General features: G+C 41.4%; 1 protein-coding gene across 7 annotated transcripts in view; it reads right to left on the minus strand.

Annotated features, from left to right (window-relative positions):
- The window catches only part of LOC127006447 (uncharacterized), a 398934-nt gene that overhangs the window by 322139 nt on the left and 68332 nt on the right, over nt 1-8463 (minus strand). For 6 of the 7 annotated variants that reach the window (XM_050876407.1, XM_050876427.1, XM_050876415.1 and 3 more), the window contains exon 2: nt 4219-4293. The exons of the other annotated variant lie outside the window; for it this stretch is intronic. The gene's annotated coding sequence lies outside the window, so the exon portion shown is untranslated. The remainder of the gene's footprint in view (nt 1-4218; nt 4294-8463) is intronic. 7 annotated transcript variants of the gene reach the window in all.

An 8463-nucleotide genomic window follows, 5' to 3' on the forward strand; every position in this document is an offset into this window, starting at 1 on the left:
TTAATAATACGAAGAGGCATAAATGGAGTAGAGAAAAGGCAGTAGAGATGAAGATAGAGCCAGGAGGGCGAGAAGTAGGGAAAAAGAACGGACGTAAAAAAGGTGGAAGGGAAGGAGGAAATTGATGGAGGGGCGATGGAAGAGACAGGAGGGAGAAGAGAAGGGAAGGATGAGGGAAGGAACAAGATATCAGCGGTATATTCCTTCCTACTTTCTTCATCTGCATCATTAATTAACCTGCCAAGAGTATTTCAGTTTGATGGAAGATAATAGTTAAGTGCCATGGTAACGCTTAATAATGGAACATTCAATACCTTTACTCTGTAGATTCCCATATCCATAAATATAACTAAGAACTAATAACGATATCCAGAATAGCGGTAGTAGAAACAATGATAATAATAATGATAATAATAATAATAACAATAATAATAATGATAATAATGATAATAATAATAATAATAATGATAATGATAATGATAATAATAATAATAATAATCTACTACTGCTACTACTACTACTACTACTTCTATTATTACTACTACTACTACTACTACTACTACTACTACTATTACTAATAATAATAATAATAATAATAATAATAATAATAAAACTTCAAATACCGCTCACCGTACATGATACTGAATACGTTACATGCATCTCATAAGGTGAAATTAATTACAGTCAGCATATCAGATGAGGGACCTTGATTCATTAATTTGCAGGGCCTAGGTAATGACGTCTGCCTCTTCCGGGTTTAATTAAATCTAATGAGTCCACTCCCACCCCCCACAGCCACCTTAGAGCGTGTTTGTTTGTTTGTCGTGTGGGTTTATTACTATTGGTTATTTGCTGTTGTTGTTGTTGTTGTTGTTGTTGTTGTTGTTGTTGCTGTTTTTCTAATTCTTCATCGTCACCTTTATCTTTTCATCTTCATAGTCCTCTTGTTTTTGTTGTTCTTATTGTTGTTGTTGTTGTTGTTGTTATTATGGTTGATGTTGTCGATGATGATGATAATGACGATGATGATGATGATGGTGGTGGTTATTACTGCGTTGTTGTCGTTGCTGTTGCTGTTGTTTTGTGCTCTTTAATAAAAAATATCAGTTTCTCTACCCACGGACGTTTCATATTCGAGTGCTTTCTTTGCTTCCCAGTACCGGAGGAGGGAGGGAGGGTGTGAGAACTGAGTTGGTGGGCTGTCAGACGCTCGCCTTGGCTAGGATTCAAATTCCAGACAGATTGGGCCGCTGGATCAGTAGGCGGCTGCACTAACCACATTACCAGCTCCAAGCTCACACACACACACACACACACACACGGCACGGAGAACCCTGGCAACGCGGCGGCCACTGTGCAGGCGAAGGGCGGGAGGCAGGTCATAACAGGAGGCGATTTGGGAGGCACGAGGAGAGGCATGAGGAGTATACGACGACACACACACACACACACACACACACACACACACACACACATATTTTTTCTAGCCGTGAGCTGTTGCAATTTTTTTATTATTATTATTTTTAATCACAAAATGGCAGCAGGAGGTTTTCTTTTTTCCGAAGTTTCCTCTTCTTAGGGACGACGCTCTGGTCGATCTGTGAGAGCTTAATTAAAGTCAGCTTAAAAACGAGGTCGAAAGCCTGACCGGATATCATTTCATTATTGCCATTTTAAGTCCTGAGAATACGGGGATGTTGTCGATGAAGCACTCACACGGAATAAATGTCAGAGTAACACTATTTTTTTTGTTTTTATCATTATTATTATTATTATTATTATTATTATTATTATTATTATTATTATTATTATTATTATTATTATTATTATTAATAGTAATCTTATCCTTATTATCATTTTTTATTACTATTATAAACATCATTATTTTCAGCAGCTTCTTACAAACTATTATTTCTACTACGATAGCCACTACTACTACTGCTACTACTACTACTACTACTACTACTACTACTACTACTACTATTGTTATTATCATTGCCATTATCATTGCTATTCTTTTTCCTTATTATTATTATTATTATTATTATTATTATTATTATTATTATTATTATTATTATTATTATTATTATCATTAAACAACAGATACGATGCAGGTCACGTAACAGTCGCCTTGTATCAGCTGCTATGCGTCGACAGTGTAGTAATTCATCAACGTGTCTCAGCATGACGTCAAGGATCGGGGCGGATGGGGGGGAAGGGTCAGCGGCTTCCATTACAACAGCCGCGGAGCAATAACATTTCTCTCTCTCTCTCTCTCTCTCTCTCTCTCTCTCTCTCTCTCTCTCTCTCTCTCTCTCTCTCTCTCTCTCTCTCTCTCTCTCTCTCTCTCATATCCTCCAGGTGTGAGTGAGTGTGTGTATGTAGTATGTGTGTATGGAGGTATATTATCTATGTATGTAGCCGTGTTTTTTTTATGTATGTTACAAAGAGTCTGTATAAATTTTTAAAAATGGAAAGATGAATAAATTAAATAATCAAATAAGCAAAGAAGGAAGGAGTGGATGGATGGATAGATGGATGGATGGATCAGGGAAGGATATGAATATGTTCTAGTCTGCATGCACGCTTCAGCACGTGCCTTGACTGTATTAGATGGGTTTTTTCTCATGATTTAAGGACACTTCACTATTTTTTTTTTACAGCAGAGGAGATAGTGCAAGGGGGTAAAAAAAAAAAATAATGAAAAAAAAAGCCCGCTACTTACTCCTCATAAACTGATCTCATTACGCTCTCTGATTATCTGTACTGAACATAAGAAGGTAATTCTCGAATGTGTCCACGTGTTCAATATTTTCCTTTTCCCTCCGTGTTATGTCCGGTCACGAGGCGACCCGAACATCAAATAGGACATTTTAATTTTGTTCATGTACACGCGCCGGTCCCGTGCTCGGAGTCAATGTTTTACGCGTATCAATACACGATTTAACAGAATTTATCACCGCTTTTATATCCTCCTAAAAGGGCGGTGGTTAGGTATATGCTAGGAAATCAAGACAATTCTAATGCCTAAAATGTAATAATATAAAAACTGACTACAGGAGTAAAGTTGTCGCCAATTATTTTTATAACAAAACATAATCCCCAACGACTCGTTGATTTACATCATTTTATACAGAGAATGACCTCTACTGTTTGTTCATTATTCTGGAGTTAATCACTGTTGCAACCCTGTATAGTAATATAACAAATCTGTTTCATATCAATTTGTTTAATAAACTTAAAAAGTTAAATAAGTATGCTACTTTTAAACGAATAAAGTCAAAAGGTCAAGTTTTTAAAATAAAACTAGTGATTTCAACATACGATAGGTGACTTTGGATGAGGGTGACCTTGCTTGGATGATTTTATGTACGGTTATTGTGACAGCAATGGGCTTCAATTTAAAAGTATTTCAAGCATCCATTGAACAAGAATAGACAGTTCGAAAATCATATATACTGAGCATGTTTTTTTTTCTTGTTTTTTTCTCATTTATCGATGAAACACTTCTTAGCATCCTTCTCCAACGTACCTAACGTCCCTATGCTCTGAAACATTCCCCGGGCGTGCCTAGGAAGACAGTGAATGTAGTATTATAGCTCTTCCCAAAATTGGCAATAATAATACCTGAAGGAAAGAGTCGCAAGGCGAGAACGAACTGCTAATGGCTGACTAATGCGCTGCACTCGTCGACTGCCGAGAATTACGGACACATGAGCGAGAGCTTCATTTCGTTTCCAAAATTTCGCCAATTTGTGAAGTCAGCCATTGGACCACCGCTTTCCAAACACCTGAATATTTTCTATGGGGACCGCCCGGCTTGCCCGGCTTACCCGCCCCTACAGCCCATTACTGTCACAATAAAGCTGGCGGGGAGGGGCACGACGCGGCGACACCGCCTGGACAACACAACGAGACCGTGCAACACAACACTGGCGTGAACGCGGCCTCTGTGTTACAAGTCCGCGTCAACATCAACACAGGAATACCATATTAACATATTGCATTACTCTCTCTCTCTCTCTCTCTCTCTCTCTCTCTCTCTCTCTCTCTCTCTCTCTCTCTCTCTCTCTCTCTCTCTCTCTCTCTCTCCCAGAAAGCAAAGGGAAAGGCTTGCCAATTACAGGCTCACTGACTTTGTTTACCATTTAAGAACACAAAGTAAACATTCGTCCACAGCTTGGAAACACCACCTGCGCTCAGTCTTTGTGTTCTTACCTGAATTGGAGCGACGCCCGTGTGGTGTTTGTGCAGGCGCTGCTGTGATCTTGTTGATTCCCGATTCTCTCTTTCCTGAAAGAGAAAGATTGAAACATATTGACAAAGCATCACAAAGCTGTTTTAATATACATATTTTAATTGAGGTACGCACTGAGAGCCTTTGCATGATTATATTTATAGGATTTATTGCTACAACACTAGAAGTAAATCCATGTGAAAAGAGAGTTCCTCAAAACTTTCATTCAGAGGCAAAACAAGTCAGAAGTAAGTTGGTGAAATATAAAACAGAGAATATACCTCGTTGCAAATGGGTGTCCCATATTACATAATATTACCAGTTTCAATGTAGAATAAAGTGGAAAAGGCATTTAATCAGAATTATTGAAGAATATTTACGGTTTTTTTTTTTACACCAGAGGAAACAGTTCAAGGACAAAAAAAGGAAACAATACTGAAAAAGTTGTAGTAGTAGTAGTAGTAGTAGTAGCGGCAGTAACAGTAGTAATAGTAACAGCAGCAGTAATGGCGATGATTGAACGTGTTTTGGTCGCAACGTCCTGCAATCCGACTTCACTTTCAGCCCGAGATTAGCAGCGCTTCAGAAGACGTCATGCCCGACCTGGCTTTCCTTTGAAGTCTGACTCGGTCCTCAGCAGATCTGAACCCGGCCGGCGCGACACCCAATAACCTGTATCCACGCCAGGCTACACCAGGTAAGGCGGCACGAGCTACAACTGTCCAGCGGCGGCATCAAAAAATCATTCTCAAGTTGTGTAACTCTCTCTCTCTCTCTCTCTCTCTCTCTCTCTCTCTCTCTCTCTCTCTCTCTCTCTCTCTCTCTCTCTCTCTCTCTCTCTCTCTCTCTCTCTCTCTCAGTGCGGTGTTTGGAGAGCGCCTGCACAAACACCGCACGGGCGTCATTCTAATTCATGCAGGTAAGAACACAAAAATTGAACCCAGGTGATATTTCCAAACTGTGGACTGATGTTTCCTTTTATTCTTAAATGACAAACAAAGTCAGCAAGCCTGTTTCCAAGCCTTTTCTCTTTACTTTCTGGAGAGAGAGAGAGAGAGAGAGAGAGAGAGAGAGAGAGAGAGAGAGAGAGAGAGAGAGAGAGAGAGAGTTTCACAACATGAGAATGATTTTATTGTTTTTAATACATGTCTGTGTGTTTGTCAGTATGTTTGTCGCTTTGTCTGTCTCTTTGTTTGTCCATTAAATTTTGTCTTTGTCTGTGATATGAGCAGCGTTGTCCCCTGGGGTAATCCTCAATACCCGTGAGTGCTTCTTGTGGGCATCACGTGGTGCTTCCTGCTTCCCTGGGGGGTGGTTGAGCCACTTCTCGATATGATTTATTAAAGCATACAAAATGAATGATAGAAGCCATCTTTAACCCGGTAGCAGCGACGGGCCAAATTTGTGGCTTTACCGTGTACCAGCGATGGGCCAAATTTTTGCCATGATATAAACCCCAAAAAATAGATGATGAATATACTGATCACAAATGCGTTGATATATATTATGAAATGGTTTGCGTGAGTGATGATTTTTTCTCATTAATTCGCTTAGAGGGTCCTTTAAGAAACATGACCCCCGTAGTTACCGGGTTAAAACAAAATATAGGCAAACACGGCAGACAAGTATTCTTTGGCATACACTTTATTATATGAGTGTAATTACTACATAATGAGAGTGATCAGGATTCTTTCATAGCATCACCCGCCGCAATGTATGACTGAAATGACGATCAGAGTTAAAATGAACGTAAAAAGTACTTCACTACTGAAAACTTGCCATGCGTTATCCTGAATTCAGGTCACGAGAGTAAAAAAAAAAATGGCCTCGACCCCAAGTGTCACATTACTAAACTACGAGTACTACTTCTGCTACGCCTTCTACACCACTCTAATATAGGCCTAGGACTACGACTACCATTACTACTGCTTCTGCTTCGCTACTACTACTACTACTACTACTGTTACTACTACTACTACTACTACTACTACAACTACTACATACTACTACTATTACTACTACTACTACTACTACTACAACTACTACATACTACTACTATTACTACTACTACTACTACTACTACTACAACTACTACATACTACTACTACTACTACTACAACTACTACATACTACTACTACTACTACTACTACAACTACTAAGAAACAAGAAAAAGAAAAACAAGAACAACTACTACTACTACTATTACTACTGCTAAAAACAAAACAAAATGAACAATAACAATAAGAACAAGAATTAGAAGAACAAGAGCAAGAGTTACAAGAACAACAAGACCAAGAAGAACAAGAACAAGAAAAACAACACCAATAAAAGAACACTAACAAGAATGAGAAGGACAAATCCCAGTACCTCCCTCCACCAATCACTAAAGCTGGTGCTGTTGGCGGTGGTACAGAGTCCACGCCACGTCGTAATTGGGCCGAGGAGGAAGGTCGAGAGGAGGGAGAGTGGGGGGGGGGGGGGGACTTGACAGTGACGGAGGACATCAGTGACGGAGGGGAGGTAAGGAAAGACGCGACACACGAGTGGGATGTATGGCCTACCGTCTTGAAAGAGAGAGAGAGAGAGAGAGAGAGAGAGAGAGAGAGAGGGGGGGGGGGGAGGGGTCAGGGGGGGGCCAGGACAAACTTCTGTATCACGTATGTAGCAAAGTGGAGGAGGAGCTTTATGAGGCACAGATGGGGGTTGGGATGTGTGTGTGTGGAGTTCCCGGCAGAGAGACCTGAGAGGAAGGACTGCGAGAAGGCTAGGAGAGGCAGGCAAGGCAGGCAAGGCAGGCAAGAGTATACAGAGGAACGGAGGAGGGGACATGCTAGGCGGGCTGGGCTGGGGAAATAATATCACACCAGCGGAACGAGACGGAAGGAAGGAAGGAAGGAGGAGAAACGCTGTAAAAATGTTCTTCGGGGTACGAAAGCAAGGAGAGTGTTGTGATAGCTTAGCCGAGCAGTCCAACTTTGCATGATAAGAGGGAGAGTGAAAAGATGCCGGGCTCTGAGGAAGGGAAGGAGTGAAGGAATGAGAGAGAGAGAGAGAGAGAGAGAGAGAGAGAGAGAGAGAGAGAGAGAGAGAGAGAGAGAGAGAGAGAGAGAGAGAGAGAGAGAGAGAGAGAGAGAGAAAGCTGTCACACAAACAAAACTAAACATCAGGACGTTGCGAAGTGCTATGTCCTCCCTCGGCGACAAGGAGAATGAAGGGAGGGAAGGGCGGAGGGAGGAGGGAGGGAGTGGGTGGGAAGGGAGGAAGGAGGAAAGGGTGGGAGGAATGAAGAACGAAGAGAGAGAGAGAGAGAGAGAGAGAGAGAGAGAGAGAGAGAGAGAGAGAGAGAGAGAGAGAGAGAGAGAGAGAGAGAGAGAGAGAGAGAGAGAGAGAATGTCCCTCCTCTCCTTCCCTCTGACCCCAAACAACAGCCTGAAGGTGGCACACACACACACACACACACACACACACACACACACACACACACACACACACACAAACACTCACTCACCACAACTTCTCATATCTGTTCTTTTTTATTCTCTCTCTCTCTCTCTCTCTCCACCCTTTGTCTACTTTTTTCCGCCTGATCTGACGAGAAAATGAATACCAATTTGCATCTTCTCTTCTCGTCTCCCTCGGGTCCGGAGTTAACGCTATTTACAAGTCTTACGTAATGATCACCGCACCCTTTTAGACAGAATAGCGGCAAAGGCTTTTCGTCTCATCAACATCCTCCTCTTACGGACAGTCTTCTGCCTTTTAAATTTCCCGGCAGTCTTGCATCTCTATTTTCTATCGATATTTTCATGCTGACTGCTCCCCTATACATACTGAGTGAACGCCTCCTCCTTCCTATCCTCGGTCCGGCTCCACACGGCCTTCTTGTACTCTTGTTCATCCCCATGCTACCCAGAACCGTTATGGAAGAGTTAACTAATATCATTCTTTCATTTTTTTTTCATTGGTAAACTCTGGAATAGCCTTAATTTTCTTCTTTTTTTACAGCAAAGGAGACAGCACAAGGGCACAAAAAAAAGGAAACAATAAAAAAAAAGCCCGCTACTCGCTGCTCCTGTAAAGAATCCGAAGAGGTGGCCGAAAGAGCAGTCAGTTACGTGAGAAGAGTTGTCCTGATACCTCCTGCCAACGACTTAAACTCTCTCAAGTAGAAATATCATGACACTTCTCCATCCGATTTTGACCCTCTTCAGGCTACTCTATTTGC

The sequence above is a fragment of the Eriocheir sinensis genome, chromosome 3, assembly GCF_024679095.1.
Source record: "Eriocheir sinensis breed Jianghai 21 chromosome 3, ASM2467909v1, whole genome shotgun sequence".
NCBI classification, from domain to species: domain Eukaryota; kingdom Metazoa; phylum Arthropoda; class Malacostraca; order Decapoda; family Varunidae; genus Eriocheir; species Eriocheir sinensis.